The sequence below is a fragment of the Lycium ferocissimum genome, chromosome 1 (genome assembly GCF_029784015.1).
Source record: "Lycium ferocissimum isolate CSIRO_LF1 chromosome 1, AGI_CSIRO_Lferr_CH_V1, whole genome shotgun sequence".
Classification (NCBI taxonomy): domain Eukaryota; kingdom Viridiplantae; phylum Streptophyta; class Magnoliopsida; order Solanales; family Solanaceae; genus Lycium; species Lycium ferocissimum.
The window spans coordinates 61,564,697-61,587,955 of record NC_081342.1 but is presented as its reverse complement, the minus strand read 5'-3'; positions in this window follow the sequence as shown (position 1 = coordinate 61,587,955).

Genomic DNA, 23,259 nt, shown 5'->3' with positions numbered 1-23,259 from the left:
AATCATATTCGAATCATAAAATTAGAATCAAGAAGAAACATCATTCAACCTTACTAGTATTCAAGACTCAAATGTCAACCTATGGAACGGGGTTTATGAACAAAGAGATGAAATTAGGAATCTATAGGTCTCAATATGAAATTAATGTTCTAGGTGATCATTCCAATCAATCATAAGCTAGAAAAACTAACAAATCACTTAAATTCGGATTCTAGGCAAAACCCCGAAATTTGGGTATAACCCTAACTTCCAATTTCATAAATTACACACTGATAAGGAAGGAATTATGCAATAATAGTTTCTAATCATCAATCCCATGCTTAATGAAGCTAACCTAATCGATAATTTAGGAATTAATAGCCTAGAATGAAGAACCCATTGAACCCTCTTTTAATCCTCAAGATTTTAATGAAACAATCATGCTTAATGGATTCCTAAGGTGATTAATGGAATATGGAATAGCAATAAAGATGGAAGGACTTACCTGTTACACTTTTGAAATTTCGTGTCATTTGCATTATGAGTAAACTAACGCAAGCTTAATGTGGACATGAAGCCCTTGTAAGGTTAAGGACGGTATTTAATAATTTTAAGTATGTAGCTTAAGGTTTCGGAGTTAAATGAATTGGTGGAAGTAAGTTCGTTGATGGATTGGAAACTTGAGTGATGTTTTGGGGAGATTTCGTGTTATTTAAGTTAAAAATTGCTGAGAATTACCTTGAGGAGGGAGATACAGGGCCTGTTATATGGTTAATGAAGTTTTATATAGGTTCCAAGAGGGTTCCATAAGGATTTCAAGTCAAACAAATCAAAAAGAATGCATTTTCGCGAAGATGGGAGTTTGTGATACCAATATACGGCCGCAAACTGAGTTTGTTGTCCCACAAGCTGGCCGCTAACTCCCCAAAATGGTTGGCCTCACTTCCCAACCTCTACCCAAGGATAGGAGGGGAGATGTGGCCACATATCCACTATGCCGAGCTACATCTCCACCGCGAACTATGCGGGGGAAGGGGGGGGGGGGAGGGGTTAACCCTTTTTAAATTCCAGAAGACCCCATCTTCACATTAGCTTTCCACACTTTATTCTCCATATTTATAGAGAGTTCTTGAGAGTTCTTCAATATTCCAAACACTTCCATATCATCAAGAGGGAAGATCAAAAATCAAAACCTCAAGATAAATCCATGGAAGATGATTGTCCTTGTTTCTCTTCAAGGTTGTGATGAACTTGATCTTGGAAGAAGCTAAGTAAGGTGAAATTATTCTATTATAAGGTATGTTATCCATCTTATTATTATGATTGAGTTGTTTTAAAGGTTTAGCAAGTCTTAGAGAGGAAAAAATCATAGAAGAGAAGTCATAAACTGTTGAATTGAAGTTGATGGCCATGAAGTGAAATTAAAAGGGGATTTTGGATTAATTTGAGGTTAAATGGAATATAATTCCTTGATTGTGGTATTTTTGATGTTATTATTGATGTTTGGGAGTTGTTTTGGAGTTTGGTGGAAGTCAATAAAATAGGAGAAGTGCTGCCCAAATTCCGATAGCTCGCTAATTACTGTAGTTTGGACTTAAGAGTGTTTTCAAAAATTAACTTTAATATGAATCCTCTTGAATGCAGATTTGTGAGCTTGGGAGGAGAGCATTAAGTAGTTAAGGAGATGTAAAGTTATGTAAAGCTAACCCTTTCTTTCTAAAGGCATGATTCCTTTATTCTCAAGCCATACATGATATCTATAATGTCCTATTTCCTAGAGATGCTAGAAACTCATGACTCTCAAGGTTCTTATGGTATTGTCGATAAAATTTCTTCATGATGATGATGATAATGATGATTATGATGATTATTTCATTTCTAAAGATCTCAAAGCTTATAGTTATGGATGTTCTCATGACTTTAATGAGCTTGTTCCATGATTATTGATCTTATTAATTGCTGTTGATCTCACCTTATGGTAGTTGTTCTTTCAAGGTGAGATATAGTGATGATGAAGATTCTATAATGATAATCGGAGGTTTACGTAACACCTCATACCTTTAATCTAGGTTACGTCTAGGATTTGAGACTTCGAAGACCAGATGAGAAGTGTGGGGAATAAATTCATCTCTGTTCCGCAAAATCCCATTTATACGACCAGTTATATGGACCGAGTATTATTATATGGACAGTATAAAACAAGTGGAAAAATATTAGTTTCTTCCAAAGTTCTAAAACATTATATGGACCGTACTTGTGTCCGTATAATATTATACGGACCGTATATTCAGTCCGGGAAACTCATTTGGGAAATTCCAGTTTCTGGAATTTTTATCATGGTCAAATATGTCCAAGTTATATGGACCATATAACTTTATACGGACCATATAAGTTGACAGTATAATTCCCCAATGCAGTTAAGTATAAATACGTCATGTTCAGTTCTTTTTTCACTTTATACATTCCCCATGCCCTACAAAGAAGGTGTTCTTCTCCCAACAATCCAAAACATCAAGGTAAGTCAATCCAAGCCCTTCCAAATCAATTCTAACATGTGTTCTCATAATCTAACAATGAAATCATTGTTCTTAACATAGGGTTTTCAAGAAAACCTATATAAATGACTCAAGACTTAAACCTTGGAATTCTTCTTCTAAGATCATATTGTTATTACAAGTTTGGAGGATTACCATGTATGTAGGGTTACTATTTACGTATGGGAACATCTTTGTTCTTCCCTACGCCACTTCTTTCATAAAATATGAAGTTATACGAAAACTAGGGTTTTAGCCATACTCATGATAACCCTAAGTTCGCGCGCCATGATATACCATGTTGCTTTAATAGTTTGTTATTGTGTTCTTGATATTCCATTTTGGTTATTGAGAATACATACTCCGTAATCCATGAAACCATACTTTGCATCCCAAGGTTCACTACGTAAGTTATAAATCAATATGTTATTTCCAAGAAAACACTTTCATGCTTTGCACGTTTTCATGCAAGTATATTATGTAACTATATTGTTCAAACCCATGTTTTACAAGCTATTTGATATGAAACCATGTTTATGTTATATCACTTCAGAACATGCTTACAAGTTATTTCATGAAACCATGTCTACAAGTTATTTCGTGAAATCATGCTTACAAGTTATTTCACGAAAATCATGGGCTTCTTAGCCAACTATATCATGTTCATATTTTTGGGAGTTGTATGAATTACCGAGAAGGCTCAGATAGCCTGAAACTACATTAGCCACCATAGGATAAGGATCGCTCATGGCCCACCATTAAGGTGATTCCTTCATGTAATATTGATTGGATACTTTCTTGTCATATTTTCATCTCATACCCCTGGCAAAGTGTTAGAGCTCTGCTTGTGCGGCGAGGTACCAGACTCCGCGTACCAACGTGGTGATATCATGTTGTGGGTTTATGCAATGCTCTCCCTACTTAATGTGTTTTACTCACGTTATATATATTCATGCTCATACTCACATCCAGGTTTTCAGTTTCACTTCTTATCATGTTATTTTATGTCCCATGTTATTTCATTCAGTTGCTTTACATACTGTAAGACATTCAATGTATTCGACATCCCCTTTTATTGCCCTGGGGCCTGCGTTTTCACGATACGGGTGCGATCGTTTTATGGTGACGCATACGCTACTGTGACTTCGCAACATCGGCTTGTTAGTGAGCCCCACGTCCCTCTTTCGGGGCTTAGACATTTATTATTTATTTATTTTCATGATAAGATATGCATTTAAAGGTATGCTGGGGGCCTTGTCCCAGCGAGTATGTTTTCATGTTTAGACTTATGTTAGAGGTTTCATAGACTAGACTAGTCTGTCATGTCATGTCAGATATTCAGAGTCGGATAACTCATTTTGGCTCGTTTACGATATTTCCTCATTCATGTTTTAAATAAAAAATTTATTAACTTTATGATTCGCATGTTTTATAAAAGATCATCACATTCATGTTATATTTTTTCTCATGTATGCCTCATGATGATTCAGCAAGCCATGCGGTTCACTCGGTCACATGCAGTAAGGCACTTAGTGTCGTGTTTCGCCCAGGCCATGGTTCGGGGCATGACAGTTTACGGACCTTACGTCACTCCGATAGAGTTGTAATTTATTTGGGCTGTCATGCATGCTTTATATATATGTATGTATTTTCTCACACCGCGCCGTGTTATAGTCAGCCGAGCAGGCACGTAGATGTGCACACTACTGTAGTGGGCAGATTATGATGATACCTCAGACGCGGGACGATATGATATATAGATCGGGCTGCTTGTTCCGTAGCACTAACAGTTATATTATATATGTATAAAAATGTTTTTTTCAGAAAAGAAAAGCTAAGCATGCATGATATCCGCCTTAAGAGGTATTCAGATGTACAGTTTACCTCTTTTATCTCATGCTCCTTTATATCTTTATTATGTTGTATTTTATTTCTTACATACTCAGTATATTATTCGTACTGACATCTTTTTGCTTGTGAACGTTGTGTTCATACCCGCAGGTAGATAGGGAGATGGATTAGACCCCTAGGTGATTCATCAGCGATTGCATAGGAGTGCTCCACTTACTTCGGAGCTGCAGTCTATTAGTATTACCCTTTTTGTGTACATATTTGGGCATGGCAGGGTCCTCTCCCCTCTTTATGATGTTATGCACTCGTTTAGAGGCTTGTAGACAGATGTATATTGTTAGACGCTCCATAACCCAATATATCACTCCATGTCTCCTTACCGGTTCATATTTTTGTATATCATTTTTGTGGCAACCCGTCGACTTGTGTATATATATGGGCATAGTTGATGATGATCATATAGATGAGCTGTTATTTTGATAATTCTTGCCCGTACAGATTATGATAACTATGAGTTAGCCATGTGGTCCACCGAGACATAATTAGAAGAAGTATATTAAGTGGTGCTCGGTAGGTTAGCTCCGCGTACCCGTCATGACCCTCAGGTTGGGTCGTGACAGAAGTGGTATCAGGACAGTTCATCTTAGGGTGTGTCTACGAGCCGTATCCAGTAGAGTCTTGCTTATGGGTGTGAAGCACGCCACACTTATATGGGTGATTCAGGCCAGATGAGGCCACCTTTACCCCGATGTACTCAGTGTGGTAGGCTACATTCTGGATAGTGCCGCTTGGGTTCAGATGCTTGCTATGCCTGTGGTCAGATAGGCCATATGATGCGTGATTGTCCATCGAGAGGTGGTAGAGGTATGGTTCTACCCACAGGGTCCACAACTGGTTTTTCATTATTTGTACGCCCTTTGGGGTAGAGTTTACAGGCACCAATAGGCCATGGTAGAGGCAAAGAGGGAGCATCCAGTTCGAGCGGTCCTCAGAACAACATCTATGCACTAGCTGGGCAGCAGGATCTCAAGTTTTCATCTGATGTGGTTATACGTGTATTATCAGTATCTTCTCATGATATATATGCACTGATTGATCTAGGTTCTATATTGTCTTATGTTATTCCTTATATTGCCGGTCGATTTGGGGTAAGACCTAAGCCAATTAAACCTTTTGAAATATCTACAACCGTGGGTGATCTAGTAATAGCTAGACGGGTGTACAAAAATTGTGTGGTTATAGTATGTGATCGTCATAGTATGGCTTATTTGATTGAACTAAATACGGTAGACTTTGATGTTATTATGGGTATGCATTGGTTGGCCTCTTGTTATACCAATGTTGATTGTAGGACAAAAATGGTTCGTTTTCAGTTTCCAGGAGAGCCAGTTTTAGAATAGAAGGATATCCTGACATCTCCGAAAGATAGGTTTATTTCCTATCTAAAGGCAAGAAAGATGACTGCTAAGAGATGTATTTATCATTTAGTCCGGGTCCAGGATACAGAAGCAAAGTCGCTGACTATTCAGTCTATCCCAGTAGTAAATGAGTTTCCAGATGTATTCCTGGATGAACTTCTAGGTCTTCCACTAGAACGGGAGATTGATTTTTCTATTGATGTGTTACTAGATACTACGCTAATAACTGTTTCCCCTTACAAAATGATTCCCGCAGAATTGAAGGAGCTGAAGGAGCAACCGAAGGATTTGCTTGAGAAAGGCTTTATTAGCCTAGTTCATCACCGTAGGGAGCACCTGTGTTGTTTGTAAGAAAGAAAGATGACTCCTTGAGAATGTGCATTGATTATAAACAACTGAACAAGGTGACAATAAAGAACAAGTATCCGCTTCCAAGAATTGAAGATTTATTTTACTAGCTACAGGGTGTCAAGTGGTTCTCAAAGATAGATTTAAGATCCGGGTATTACCAGGTGAAAGTTAGAGAGAAGGACATTCCGAAAGCAGCCTTTAGAAATAGAAATTATTATTTTGAGTTTCGGGTAATGTCATTCGGGTTGACTAATCTTGTTACACCTCGAAAAATTTTCACGTCGTTTGCATTGTAAGTAAACTAAAGTAAGCTTGGAGAGGTCATGCAATCCTTATAAGGTTAATGAATGCTCTTAACAAATGTTATGCAAGTACCTAAAGGTTCTGGGACCAAGCAAATCGAAGAAAATAAATTTGTCGAAAATTTGAAAAAAGTTGGCAGAATTTTGGGCAGATTTTTGATCAACTTTAGAGGGGTATATCTCCTAGTATATTTGAATTTTTTAAGGTGTTTCAAAAGCTTGAAATAAAGTTCGTCGAGTCTAGTTTTCAATGCAACAAACCTCTCATCAATACGACATCGGAGCAGAGAATTATGGACGTTACAAGTTAGGCTGACAGAGCAAAAACACGCGCTACAGTGCGCGCTGCTACAGTAACCGAAGACTCTAGGTCATCCAAACCGACTCTATAGCTCTAGAAAAGGGGTTTTACTTTTATTTTTCATCCAACACCTCCAAAACATTCCCCAACCCTCTAGAGTATTTTCCCAACTTCCACCCGCCAAGAAATTTACTTTGAAATCAAGTGGAAACAACCAAATCTTCCATCAAGAAAGTTAGAAACTACAAGAGTAGCAAACCTATGGTGTTGTCTAGTGATTGAGGGTGAAGTTGAACTGATCCAGCCATGATTCTTGGGTTGTATGCACTGCTTAAGGTATGTATAACACCCCTTTGGTCGTGTGTTAGCTTAAATTGATGTTGATAAAGTTGTTTGAGGCTAAACACCGCAAGACTACATCGAAATAAGTTAAGTTAAGCCACTGTTTTGTAGGGGCTGTTTTGAATGTTTAAATATGAATTCTAATGGTTGTAAATTTTGGATTATAACCTAGATATATGATCACTATGATTATTGGGATCATTCATGTTTTAGTGGGAAAAATGGAGAAGAAAATATAAGAAATATACGAATAGAAAGTAAAGGATGAGGCGTAGGAGTATGGATTGTTTAGGAATATATTTAAGGATATTTTGAGCTAAATATGATATGCTATATATATATATATATATATATATATATATATATATATATTTGTTATGAAGGGTGTAGGCCGAATTATGAAAGGAGAGTTAGGGTTGAATGTCGTTTGTTATTCGTTAAACAAGCTTGCCGCTCGATATAATTCTTAAAGTAATCGAAGAGGGTTATATTGGATTATATAGTTGTTGTTGCCATTGTTGATTGTTGTTGTTATTCTTGGGCTGTTTGATGACCCTTAGTAATCTTTGGGAAGTAGTATAAACGAGAGATGACTTGAATTTCGCATTATAAAGGGGTTTAATTTGAAGGCCTAAGATAAGCATATGACAATAAGCTTAACAATAACATGAACTCTCTTGAATGTAGATTTACGAGCTTGGGAGGACAAGCGTTAAGTAGTTAAAGTTAAGGCGACCAAAAAGGTATGTTAAGGCTTATAAACGCATGATTCTTTCTTATGAATCCATACATGTTTTCCATAATATTCTTATTCCCAAAAACCTAGAAGTTCATGATTCTCAAAGTTCTTATATTGCTAAAGATAGATGTTTCCTATGATGATAATGATGATGACGATGATCCTATTTCTAGATATTCCAAAGCTTATGGATTTGATGCTATTATGAGATTATTGAGCTTATTTTATGATTTTCTTGGTTTTATTCATTGTTGTTGATCTCACCTTATAATAATTTTTCCTTCAAGGTGAGATATAGTGATGATGATTGTTCCTTAATATAAATCGGAGGTTACCGACCTTACGTCACTCCGATAGAGTTGTAGATTTTAATTGGGCTCTCATGCATGCTTTGTAAATATGTATGTATTTTAACAACACCGCGCCTACATGGTCGGTTAGTATAACACCGCGCCGCCCTATAGGCGGCCGGGCAAACACACCACTACAGTGGGCAGCTTACGCCCTGGAGACGGGAGGCCCGGGCGTGGGCTAATGATGACAACACCGTGCCTATATGGTCGGGAAATTTACTTGTATATATTTAAATTTTTTATTCAAAATGTTAAAGATAGCATGCATGGTATTCGCCTTAAGAGGAAATCAGATGTACAAGTTATCTTTATCTCATGTTATGTTCCATATTTCTTGTTATGTTGTTATTTATGCCTTACATACTCAGTACATTATTCGTACTGACATCCTTTCCTGTGGACGCTACATTCATGCCCGCAGGTAGACGAACTCGATTCTTAGGAGCTTTATCAGCTAAGTATCAGAAAGGCTCCAATTGTCCCGGAGCTGCAGCTTATTGGTACTACTCTTTTGTATGTATGAACACTTTGGCATGGCGGAAACCCTGCCGGTCCTTATGGATTCATGTATTCTATCTAGAGGCTCGTAGACTGGTGCATGTATCTAGATATTTCGTAGTCTCAATAATACATATTGATGTACAGTATATAGAAAGTCTTGTTGTCTTATGTTTATGGGCATGGTTGTTGATGATTACATGAAGACGTGCCATTATTTTGCGATACATGTTCTTACAGAGTATGATGCATATGAGCTAGCTTATAGCCCACCTAAATGTGATTATGAGGTGTATGTTAGAGGTACTCGGTAGGTTAGCTCTGGATACCCGTCATAGCCCTCTGGTTGGGTCGTGACAAATGCACCAACGGTATTCATGGATTTGATGAATAGTGTATTCAAGCCTTTCCTAGATTCGTTTGTGATTATGTTCATCGATGACATCCTGGTATATTCTCGATCCGAGGCAGAGCATACGGATCATTTACGTACTGTTCTTAGAGTTCTTTAGGCCCAGAAGTTATATGCGAAGTTTTCTAAATATGAGTTCTGGTTGAATTCTGTGACTTTTCTAGGGCACATTATTTTAGCTGACGGTATTCGGGTAGATACCCAAAAGATTGAAGCTGTGAAGACTTGGTCAAGGCCTATAACACCTAAGGAAGTTCATAGTTTTTTAGGTTTGGAAAGTTATTACAGAAGATTTGTAGAAGGATTTTCCTCTATTTCTGCACCACTGGCGAAGCTGAATTAGAAATCAGCTAAATTTTAGTGGATGGATACCTGTGAGCACAGTTTCCAGGAGTTGAAGAATAGATTGACTTTAGCCCTAGTTCTGACACTTCCAGAAGGATCGGAAGGTTATGTTATTTATTGTGATACTTCAGGTGTTGGACTAGGTTGTGTATTGATGCAGCACGGTAAAGTTATTACTTATGCTTTAAGGAAGTTGCGAAAACATGAGAAAAACTATCCCACCCATGATCTAGAGTTAGCTGGGTAATTCATGCATTGAAGATGTGGAGGCATTATTTGTATGGTGTTCATGTTGATATCTATACAGACCACAATAGCCTCCAGTATATTTTCAAGTAGAAGGAGTTGAACTTACGGTAAAGGCGGTGATTGGAGCTATTGAAAGATTATGATGTTAGCATTCTATATCATCCCGGGAAGGCGAATGTGGTAGCTGATGCTCTTAGCCAGAAAAAAGGAGCTAGTTCGTGAGCTTCTACGGTTAGCTAGTTTGGGAGTTCGATTATTGGATTCGGGCAACACATAAGTCACTATCCAAGATTCGGTTGTCTCGTCTTTAGTAATGGAGGTGAAATAGTGCCAACATGAGAATCTCATATTAATTCATTATAGAGATACACTTCCTCAGAAGAAAAAATCACCATTTGAGATTTTCGCAGATGAAGTTCTCAGATATCGAGGCATATTATGTGTTCCTGCTATTGCGGATTACGTCTTCGCATTTTGAAAGAGGCCCATTGTTTCGTTATTCTGTCCATCCGGGAGCGATGAAGATGTATCATGATATCAAGAAAATTTAATGGTGGGAAGGAATGAAGAAAGACATAGCGAAATTCGTAGCTCAATGCCCTAACTGTCAACAGGTAAAGATCGAGCATTAGAAGCCTGGGGGATTGTTCCAAACTATAGAGATTCCAACTTGGAAATGGGAAGTGATTAATATGGAATTCATTACAGGCTTTCTTCGTTCTCAACGTAAGTATGATTCCATATGTGTAATCATGGATAGGCTTACGAAATCAGCTCATTTTCTACTTGTGAGAACTACATGTTCAGCTGAAGATTATGCGAAGCTTTCCATCAAAGAGATAGTACAACTCCATGGTGTTCCAGTATCCATTATTTATAACAGAGGGGCACAGTTTACAACTAATTTTACGAAGTCTTTTCAAGAGGGTTTGGGGACTTAGGGGAGTCTTAGCACAGAATTTTAACCCCAGACTGATGGACAAGCTGAGCGTACTATTCAGACTCTTGAAGATATGCTACGGGCATGCGTGTTAGACTTCAGAGGTAGTTGGGATGATCATTTACCGCTCATTGAGTTTGCATATAACAATAGTTATCATTCCAGCATCTAGATGGCCCCGTATGAGGCTTTATATGGGCGGAAGTGCAGATCGCCAATTGGATGGTTTGAAGTAGGGGAAACCAAATTAATAGGGCTAGATTTGATCTAGCAAGCGGTGGAGAAGGTCAAGCTTATTCAGGATAGATCAATGACAGCCCAAAGTCGACAAAAGTCTTATGCTGACAATCGCCGACGAGATCTGGAATTCCAAGTTGATGACTGGGTATTCTTGAGGGTGTCACCTATGAAAGGTGTGATGAGATTTGATAAGAAAGGTAAGCTTAGTCCTCGATATATTGGGTCCTACAAGATTGTACGCAAGGTAGGCCAGGTGGCTTATGAGTTAGATCTACCTTCAGACTTGGAGTTAGTTCATCTGGTTTTCCACGTATCAATGCTTGGCAAGTGTATTAGAGATCCTTCCAGAGTGGTACCTGCAGATGATGTTCAAGTCACTGAGCAATTGTCTTACGAAGAAGTTCCCATTGCTATTTTAGGTAAACAAGTTCGGAGGTTAAGAGCCAAAGATGTAGCTTCAGTTAAAGGTCTATGGAGAAACAATAATAGAGAAGAAATGACTTGAGAGGCTGAGGAAGATATGAAGTTCAGTATCCACATTTTTTTCACTCCCAGAGAAGGTTTAGATAGAAGCACCATTGTCTTCAGGTACGTAATGCTTTCTTTTGATGATTTCTTGGTCATGTATGGCCATTATTGTTGTTGTTATTGTAGCCCTATGAGGCATTGTATATTTTGGGTTGTTGTGACAGGATGGTAGTGGTATAGTTACAGAGAAAACTCTAGCAAAAAGTTTTTAGAATCCCTAAGAGTTTAACATTCAAGACGAATGTTCTTACGGAGAGAGCAATGTTACACTTTGGAAATTTCGTGTCATTTGCATTATGAGTAAACTAATGCAAGCCTCAATGGAAATGAAGCCCTTGCAAGTTTAAGGAGGGTATTTAATAATTGTAAGTATGTACCTTAATGTTTCGGAGTTAAATGAATTGGTGGAAGTAAGTTCATTGATAGATTGGAACTTGAGCGATTTTGGGGAGATTTCGTGTTATTTGAGCTATACATTTCTTAGTATTACCTTGAGGGGGATCTATAGGGATTGTTAGATGGTTAATGAATTTTTATATAGGTTCCAAGAAGGTCTCATAAGGATTGGAGGTCAAACGAATCAAAAAGAATGCGTTTTCGCGAATATGTGAGTTTGTGGACAAATATGCAGCCGCAAACTGAGTTTGCTGTGCCACAAACTGGCCGCAACCTCCCTAAAATGGTTGGCCTCACTCCCCAACTTTCTCTCTAAGAAGAGGAGGGGATACGCAGCCGCATATCCACTATCTTTGGTAACATCTCCATCATAAACTACGGTGGGAAGGGGGGGGGAGGGAGGGGGCGAATTTAACCCTTTTAAATCCCAGAAGACCCATTCTTCACATTAACTTTCCACACTTCATTATCCACATTTATAGAGAGTTATTGAGAGTTATTCAATATTCCAAACCCTTCCATATCATCAAGAGGAAAGATCAAACATCAAAACCACAAGATAAATCCATGAAAGATGATTGTCCTTGTTTCTCTTCAAGGTTGTGATGAACTTGATCTTAGAAGGAGTTGAGTAAGGTAAATTCTTATATTATAAGGTATGTTCTCCATCTTATTATTATGATTGAGTTGGTTTAAAGGTTTAGCAAGCCTTAGACAGGAATCATAGAAGAGAAGTCATAAAGTGTTGAATAGAAGTTGATGGCCATGAGGTGAACTTGAAAGGGTATTTTGGATTAATTTGAGATTAAATTGAATATAATTCCTTGATTATGGTATTGTTGATGTTATTATTGATGTTTGGAAGATTTTCAAGCTTGGGAGGAGAGCGTTAAGTAGTTAAGGAGATGTAAAGTTATGTAAGGCTAACCCTTTCTTTCTAAAGGCATGATTCCCTTATTGTCAACCCATACATGATATCTCTAATGTCCTATTTCCGAGAAATGCTAAAAACTCATGACTCTCAAGGTTCATGTGGTATTGTCGATAAAAGTTCTTCATGATGATGATGACGATTTCATTTCGGAAGATCTCAAAGCTTATAGTTATTGATGTTCTCATGACATTAATGAGCTTGTTCCATGATTATTGATCTTATTCATTATTGTTGATCTCACCTTACGGTAGTTATTCTTTCAAGGTGAGATATAGCAATGATGAAGATTCCATAATAATAATCGGAGGTTTACCAATCTTACGTCACTCTGATAGAGTTGTAATTTATTTGGGCTATCATGCATGCTTTATATATATGTATGTATTTTCTCACACCACGCCGCGCTATAGTCGGCTGGGCAGGCACGTATATGTGCACACTGCTACAGTGGGTAGATTATGATGATACCCGGGACGCGGGATGATATGATACATGGATCGGGCTACTTGTTCCACATCAATTACGTTATATTATATATGAATAAAAATGTTTTTTTTTCGAAAAAGAAAAGCTAAGCATGCATGATATCCGCCTTAAGAGGCATTCAGATGTACAGTTTATCTCTTTTATCTCATGCTCCTTTATATCTTTATTATGTTGTATTTTATTCCTTATATACTCAGTACATTATTCGTACTGACATCTTTTTCCTTGTGAACGTTGCGTTTATGCTGTGGTAGACAGGGAGATGAATCAGACCCCTTGGTGATTCATCAGCGACTGCACAGGAGCGCTCCACTTACTTCGGAACTGCAGTCTATTGGTATTACCCTTTTTGTGTACATATTTGGGCATGGCGGGGTCCTGTCCCGTCTTTATGATGTTATGCACTTCTTTAGAGGCTCGTTTATAGATTTATATTATTAGATGCTCCATAACCTTACCGGTTCATATTTTTGTATATCATTTTTGTAGCCTTGTCGGCTTGTGTATATATATGGGCATAGTTGATGATGATCATATAGATGAGCTATTATTTTGAAAAATCATACCCATACAGATTATGATAACTATGAGTTAGCCATGTGGTCCACCGAGACATGATTAGAAGAAGTATATTAAGTGGGCTCGGTAGGTTAGCTCCGCGTACCCGTCATGACCCTCCGGTTGGATCATGACATTACCACAATGATTTTCCCCCAAGAAATGCCTTGAAATGCTCCCAATAGCTCTATTTTTGGAGTGGTATCGAATGAAGGAATAGCTCTATTTTTAGAGTGGTATCGAATGAAGGACTTAGGGCTTTTACCATACATTTAATGAATCTAACTGCCTGTCACCCCCTTTTGCACCCCCTCCAGTGCTTCAGCGGCACTGCTTCCGCGGTTCCATGACCGCTTCTGCGGTTATGCCCAAATACACAAGCCGCTATAGCGGCAGGGTAACTATTAAAATGGTACTGCTGTCGCGGTCCTGGTGCCGCGTAGAAGGTACCAGACACCAGAAAGTCCCAAGTTTTCACTCATTCAACCAGAAATGTCACGACCCGGGCTACGGGCCATGACGGGTATCCGGGGCTAACAATCGAACACCGCTCATTCTGTTACTTATCCGCTCTCATTCATAATATATACTCGTAATCATAGAAAACTATCATCATTTGAAACATATTTACTTTTATAAACATACGCCCTTCGGCTATTAAAATAATATATATATACATGCATATACATGGAAGACTGTGAGACCACACCACCCACACATACGTATCTATGAGCCTCTACTAGAGTACTAGACATATGGACGGGACAGGACCCCGTCGTGCCCAATCAAGAAGGTATACATATATGTACCAAAAGAATAATCAATGGCACCTCCGAAAAATTAAGTGCTCTCAAAGCAGCTACTAGCTCCTATGGATCCGCACCGTGCCTACCTGTGGGCATGAACACAACGTCCAAAGAAAACGGACGTCAGTACGAACATTGTACTGAGTATGTAAGGCAGGAATGAAGTAAGCATAATAAGAAAATCATAAGTCAGGAGATGAGGAATACAACCTGCATACTCTTTTAGGTAGATACATTTCATATACATACATCATACATAAGCATATCATGTGTATTATCATAGCGTATACCTTACCATGTCGCATATACATTATCATCATTACATGCATCACCATATCAATCATACATCATCATAACGTTAACCCGCGTCCGGGTAACCATCGTATGCAGCCCACTAGTGGTGTCATGCCCGGCCCTCTAGGCTCGGTGTAAACATAGCAGCCCGCTTTAGTGGTGACATGCCCCGCCATCTAGGCACGGTGTAATCGTATGCAGCCCGCCATAGTGGTGACATGCCCGGCCATCTAGGCACGGTGTAATCGTATCCTCGTACATATCATATACTTATCATTATTAATCATCTCGTAAGCGCATCATGGCTCTATCATAATTTAATATCATTATACATTTACCATCAAAACATACATTAGAACTTGAGGGCAGCTATAGCTTATCGGAGTGACATAAGGTCGTAACCCCCGCTTACGTTATGGAATAATCATAGCCATTATGTCTCACCTTGGAGGGATTACATTTTAAGGTGAGTGTACATGAGGAAAACATCAATGTATCGTAGTCAACATCATTAGCTTCATAGATACATCATATCGTAATCTCTAGAATCTTTTAGGCTTAGACTTGTCATTTTCATCATCGTACTCATAGCGTATTTCTTATCTCATATGACTATTCATAAACGTAGGCTCTTAGTCTTTCGGAATATAGGAACTTCATGAAGAAGGAGGAAAATCATACATAGGATTCATGCCTTACGAAGAAAGGTTGAGCCTCACATACCTTTGTCGTTTAACTACTCTATTGATTGCTCGCCCTCCTTTAATGCTCACGACTTTACCTTCAAGAGAGTTCGTATCGTCATTAGCTACGCAATTACAAGAACGTGCTTCTTAAGGCTAAAGAAAGTTGGGCAGCGTTTCCTTTGTTTATACTACTTTCCTCCATATTCCATATCAACTCCCAACATTCACCAACAAATCACAATATCACTAACAACAATCGTCATTCATTTGCATTATTCGCATTTCACAATTTCACTCAAATTCTCCATAATCATGACCAAAGTCCATTATCGCGTTCTTTCACATATAATACTCATTCCATGTTCTAAATATCATTTATAACGTATTTACAATCTCAACATATCCATTTTCATGATTCATTTCAACTACTACTCAACATTGACACTATTCACATTTATGACCCATTTTCTATACTCTTCCTGACAATCCAAGTGTTTCAACCTATCAACACTTCAAATAACATGGAAAGGTCATGAAACTCACCTTAGATGATGGAGGAATAAGCCTTGAATGGTAATACACCTCTTGCACCAAAACCCTATTTCACCTCTCTTGGGATTTCTTGGTTTGAATGACTTTAATGGGTTTCATACACTTGATTCTCTTCAATTCTTGTTGTTGATCTTTGATTTCCTTTGTTTTCTTGTGGATGAAGTGTTTGGAGTGTTCTAGAGGCTTCTTGAGTTGTGGAGATGGAAAATGAAATGAAAATTAAATGAAGGAGAGGTCCCTTATATAATTTGAGTTCAGGCCCGACTGGAATATACGGACCAACATACGGTCCGTATAATTTTTTCAAGCCGTATGTTTGGACCGTATATTTGGTCCGATTGAAGCATACCATTCTGGGCTGGACATACGGTCCATAGATTTTATACGGCCGAGTATGTACGCGGTATGTTTGCCGGTTTTCGAGACTTGTTCTCGTCGACACCTTTGATCTCCGATCCTTATGGAATCTTCTTAACACTTGTTTAACACCCCAATACCAATCTAAGGGACGTTATAACTTTCCTCAAAGCATCATCAAACATCATTAACTCGATACTCGCAAATTCTCATTCGACACACGACATATGACTTGCTTTCCTCAACAACTTTCTTTTCCTTATCTTGAATATCTTTGGAAATCTTAATTAGGACGCTCAAATGCTATTCCTTGCTTATCAAAACATCGTATACATTATACCCTTCGCTAGTCTATTCACTGTACGCTAACGGGGAATTTCTAAGGTGTAACAAGAAATCCCGACTATCACTCGATGCCATCTGCTCACAAACCATAGATATAGACATACACAAAAACACGCTACAAACCCACTTGTGACCTCAGAGAACGGAGGTCACGTTGACCGAGTCAACCCTCGATACCTCAAAACCAATTTTCCAATCCAAGTCTCAAAATGCAGTCGAGTGCATTGGGAACTGAACCAAATAGACACACGAGTTCTAAAATATCATCCAGACCTCTCGAAATCGATGGATTCCCGAAAAAGGTTGGTTTACCTAAAAGTCAACTTTGAGTCAACTCTTTTTTGCTTTAAGCCTAAATTTCCCATGAAGTCACCCAAATCATATCCAAAGACCTCAAGAAGCGTGTCAACGGTCCTCTTGATTCAAATGTGTGCTAACAAAGCTTGAAAAAGGGTCAAAAGCATCAAAAAAGCAATAACGACTAAGCGGGTCATTCCATCAGATACCAATTAAGCAATCGCTCGTCCTCGAGCGACAAGGAAGGAAAAGGGGAAAGATACCTGAGCCCACAACAACTGGGGATATATCAAACAAATATCGAGCTCCTCTTACTAGGAAGGATTGTCATCACTCAGAACTGAATCCCGATGAATGATGCAGGAACTATCAGGATGGTACTTCTTCAATATAAAACAATAAAAGACCGGATGAACACCTAACTGGTCTGGTGGAAAACTAACTAGTAAAACATCGGGTCAATACAACAGATAGTCTTGAACCGGCCAATACACCTCGGGCTCACTTGCCCTCCTTCCCAAATCGCATGACACCCTACATGGGTGTAACCTTCATAAGAACTTGCTCGCTCACTTGCCAGTCACAACTCTCTAAACTTTTCTTAAGCTCCAATTCTTATATCTCCGTATACGAATTCCCCCATAACTGATCCTTGAATAAATGAATTTCTTTTGCTCGAATTATCTACTTTGATAAAACTGCAACTATGCACGCCATCAATAGGTCCCACAAACACTTTCCTAAAACAATGCAATCCTTTAAAACATGGAAACAAACCAAAAGCCCATTTTGAATCGGGAAGATATTCTGATTCCGGTAACCTTTCTTTCAACTTGCTAAAGCCATTTTTTGCACCGTGATTTCTTTGAAACACATGAACACACACACCACAATCCTGAAACCATGACTTACTCTCGCCAGAATAAATCCCTGATTCATCTGAGTTCTCTATGCAATTAGATAAAAAAATGCTCTTACTGACAGCCAACTTGACTAGTTCTAAGTCTTCTTAAACCATCGAATCACAATACAGGAACCATACCACTGAATATCTCACCGACCAAAATCAGTCAGGACCCAACTGGTCACTATAAAAACCTCTCGCACAATAGTTCCTCCTCAAATCTTCACTAAGCTTATTGCAAACCATTATTCTATCCAAGTAATTGTTCTCAGAAAATATCATCAAATCCACTAGAAAACCCTAACAAAGCTCAGTAAATCTGACATACCTCAAATCTAAGCCAAAACGCATCGAATCCTTAAATATTTTTCTAGAAATATAACCATAGACCATTAAGCTTAACTCGAACAATGTTGACCCTGAATGAATGCACAACTCTCGAATATCACCAATAGTCATTTGAACTGACTCCGAATTTTCGAAACCAATCACAGTCCTATCGCACATCTGTGGCAGCCAATTCTAATCTTTTCCTCACGCATAACAAATCATGTCTATCACCCTCGACTCCACAAGTTGAGTCCTATCCAAGTTATCAACTTAGTATCGAAGAGACAAACCTTACGATTCCAATCTTCATGTTGATCAACCGTTACCCGACACGAAAATTCGATATAACCCCTAAATTTTCAACGCAAAATCTAAAGCCTCACATAATATTCATTTAACCATCGAACCTCTCAGTGTATCACCTCGATATACCAATAATTTTTTTTGAAAGTATCCAATCTTATACTGCCGATCTAAATCTCACGCAACTATCCCCAAGTCTGTAACAACCAAAGCGCTTACCCAAATTGTCCAGTCAATATTACTTGCAACATAATATATTACCACGAGTGGGGTCTCACCTCGAAAATATTACTCTAGTCCTCACATGATAGGGATTACACAAATCTTTTCTCTTAAAGCCACTTTTTATAAACCTCAACATGTCGGTTCACTAAAATATGCTTATTACTAGTTGCCGATCACGAACCTCACAGAATTTTCCTCATATCAGTTAGTTCATTTCTGCAAAGTTCCTTCCTTAAGCTCACGCAACAATCACATCTCATCTGAATATGCAAGAAAACGACACCATAATCCATACTGACCCAAGAAATCCCCAAGTTATAACTTTTTCTTATCGATTCACAATTAACTATCCCTTTTCTTGATTCTTTAATTCCTCAACTTCTATCGGTTCATATACACTAACATCGTCTGACCATTACTTGAACCCACTTAGTAGTCTATCACATAACCATAAGTCTCGCACACTAGCTGAATTACACCTGGAGATAATAGTAGGCTGTACACTCTATTCATTATAGTTTACCCTTAGCTCACTCAACTCTAAACTGAAAACTCTCTAAATCTAGCGTATCCTATAATCCCAAGTCCGGCGTATCATATCGCCAGTCTTACTAATATCCTCATGTATCTCACTGAAGTGTCCTTGCCCGAATTGCCTTACTCAATTTCTGAAATGGTATCCCGAACTTAACTCAGTTAACATATCATAGACCTACTATTTCAAGTATCCTTGTTTACTAATCCCTTACTCAAATCATTAATGTTACTAGTCCTCGAAGAATCACCTCTTACCGCAATTATCGAACCTGAACATCTCTAACCACTCGCACGACTATCCCTTTTTATTCAATCACATAAGCTTAGTAATAACACCACTAGTAGTGGGATCTAGTCAAATTTACATAATGAATACAAGGCCCCAAACCTTAGTCCAACATTAGGTGTAACACCTAATCAACCCTCATAAGTACTAAACCTTTAAACTGGCCCGACAATGATAATCATTCCATTCATCAACCATTGACCTCTATCAGCTGACGACACAAATGAACATACCAAATCATCTATAAATTTTGAAGCCCACTCTACACTGTACCATCGCGACCAAGCTCTCACATCACTAATTCTTACTTCAACTATTTCCTTTCAACTCTTAAACTGGAAGACACCAATCAACCTTATCGGTCATACCTTTTACTGAAGGTTATAATATAATGCCCCCGCAATCCAAATATGAATCAAGTACCCATACTACCTCACCTCAAGTCTTACGAACCTTAATCCTCTGAACCCGACTGCAAGATGCCTCATTATAATCCTTCAGTTCTCGTATTTCATCTGAAATCACTTTTATCACTATCAACTAACAAACACTCAAATCCACTTAATACTCTAAACTAATCATCCATCTAAGCCGAATGAACCACCAACAATATCAATATTTCCCTTCAAATCTAAGTGAAACAACCAGTAACTCCTCAAGCCATTAACTCACAGCATACGCCCATAATTGAAGTCATTTCCATTCGTCGATTACTAACTGCTCAGAAGTCTACAACCCATTCAATTTACCCATCAACGATGTGCCCATAACATTTACTTAATAACAGAGTAGTCCTTTAACATCAACGAGCTTATATCAAGAATGACTTTTAATACCATATCCCCAAAATATCATGTGAACCTATAAATACGACCTCTACCAAACCATGCCTAATTATTTCCACAAGATTCAATACTCCATAATAACCACAGCTCAAATGTCCACTTCTATCAATATCATTCTATCATGTCGAACCCTCTTTACCTTTCACAACCGAACACGGAATACCCGTTTAGACTTCCATTATCTCGAGGCTCAAAGGAAGGGAAAGACTAAGATTTGACTATTGGAGACTTTACTATTCGGCTCTCCAGGTAGGTTATGGTTTACCTTATGGTAAGACTTCGATTAGCAAAGTGCATGTTTGGATGATATTGTACTCGAGCTTATGGATAGTAATTAGTGAAATTGATGGCATGTGATGTGATTGTTGCCTGAGCTTAAGGAAGGAAGTCTACAGAAATGGACTAAGTGATGTAAGAAAAACTCCATGAGGTTCGTGATCGACAACTAGTGATAAGCATATTTCAGTGAACCGACATATTGAGGTTTATAAGAAATAGCTTTAGAAAATGCGAAGGAAAGGCTAACGGAATCAGAATAACTTCCCGATTCAAAATAGGCTATGGTTTGTGGCCATGATTGGAAGGATTGTGTTGGTTTGAGAAAGTGTTTGTGGGACCTACTGATCGCATTCAGAGTTGTGATTTTATCAAATTAGAGAATTTAAGCAAAAGCAATCCATTTATTTGAGGATCAGTTGTGGGAAAGTTTGAATACGGTGATAAGAGAATTAGAGCTTGAGCTAAGTTTAGAGAGCTGTGACTGGTAAAGTGAGAGAGCATGTTCTTCTAAAAGTTACACCCATGTAGGGTGTCATGCGATTTGGGAAGGAGGGCAAGTGAGCCCAAGGTGTTTTGGCCTATTTGAGACAATCCATTGTATTGATCCTGTGTTTTATAAGTTATTTTTTCACCAGACCAATCAGGTGTTCATCCAGTCTTCCATGGTTTTATGTTGAAGAAGTACCATTCTGATGGTTCCTATATCATTAGTTGGGTTTCAGTTTTGTTCAATGAGAATTTGTCCTATAAGGAGAAGTTCGTTATGCATTCTGGATATGCAATTGTTACGGACTCAAGTATTTTTTTCCCTATTCTCTTTCGATCGCTCGAGGATAAGCGATGATTTAATTGGTACCGGATGTAATGACCCGTTTGGTTGTTATTGCTTTTTTGGATGTTTTTGACCTTTCTCGAGCTGGTTTAGCTCACGTTTGACCTGAGGAGACTGTTGACACACTTCCTTAAGTCTTCGAATATGATTTGAGTGAAATTATGGGAAATTTGAGCTTAAAGCGAAAAAGAGTTGACTCAAAATTGACTTTTGGATTAACGGACCTTTTTAAAAAATTTGTCGATTTCTAGAGGTCTGGATGGTCTTTTAGAACTTATATGTATACTCAATTCAGTTCTCAATGCACTCAGGTGCATTTTGGGACTAGGGTTGGGAAGTTGGTTTTGAGGTATTTGGGTTTGATTCGGTCAACAAGACCTCCATTGGAAATTTCGAGGCCACGACTGAGATAGTAGTATGTTTTTATGTATGTCTACATGTATGATTTGTGAGCAGATAGTCTCGGGTGATAATCGGGATTTCGGGTTGAATTAGTGAAAATCTAGGAGTTTTTGGTTTCTGGTGCCCGCTATGGCTGGAGCAGGAGCGCAGTAGTGGTATCGCTTGCCGCTTTAGTAGCTTGTGTATTTGGGCATGACCACAAAAAAGTTCATTGGACCACGAAAGTAGCGCTGCTAAAGAGCTAGAGGGGCCGCGAAAGCGGGTGACAGACAGTTAGATTCATTAAATGTGTGTTAAAAGCCCTAAGTCCTTCATTCAATACCACTTTGAAAATAGAGCTATTGGGAGCTTCTCAAGGCATTTCGTGGGGGAAAATCATTGTGATAAGTCCTTCCATCTTCATTACTATTCCTTTTTCCACTAATAACCTTAGGAATCCATTAGTCATGCTAGTTTCATTAAGAGCTTGAGCATTAAAAGGGGGTTCAATGGGTTCTTCAATCTAGGCTATTAAATCTTAATTTATTAATTGGGTTACCTTCATTATGTATGAAATTGATGATTAGAAACTATTATCGCATGATTCCTTCCTTATTAATGTGTAATTTATGAAATTGGAAGATTGGGTTTATACCCAAATTTGGGGATTTTGCCTAGAATCCAAAATTAAGTGAATTGTTAGTTTGTTGTTCTACTCTCTAGGTAGGTTACAGTTTACTTTATAGTGAGTCTTTGATTAGCAAAGCGTATGTTTAGATGATATTATCGGAGAATGCATGTAAAACTTCGGGTATGAAGTTCAATTGGATATTATCTTAGGTTGGGCCTTTTTGTGTGATTTGGGGGCTAGCCACCCCGTTGCATTTTCAACTTATCTTGTTCTATTTAGGTATTGGCTAGTTGCCACGTTGAGACATCGGATATTGGAGATTAGTGATATATCATGGCTATGATATTGCGGTACTTTACTTGATTGATATTGAGATGAGAATTGCGATTCTATTGTGGCTTATTGTGTAACCTTATTATTGATATTACTTGTGTGCCATGTGTGGTACTGTTTGGGGTTGAATTGGTTGTTGATTTTACATTGCATTGTATTCAAACTCATTTTCATGATATATTGATATAGCATGGTTATGGTACTGATGATGATAAATGAGAGAGTGTGGCCTCTGAGGTCTTTGCACAAAAGCATAAAAGAGAGATGGAGTCCGTGATTC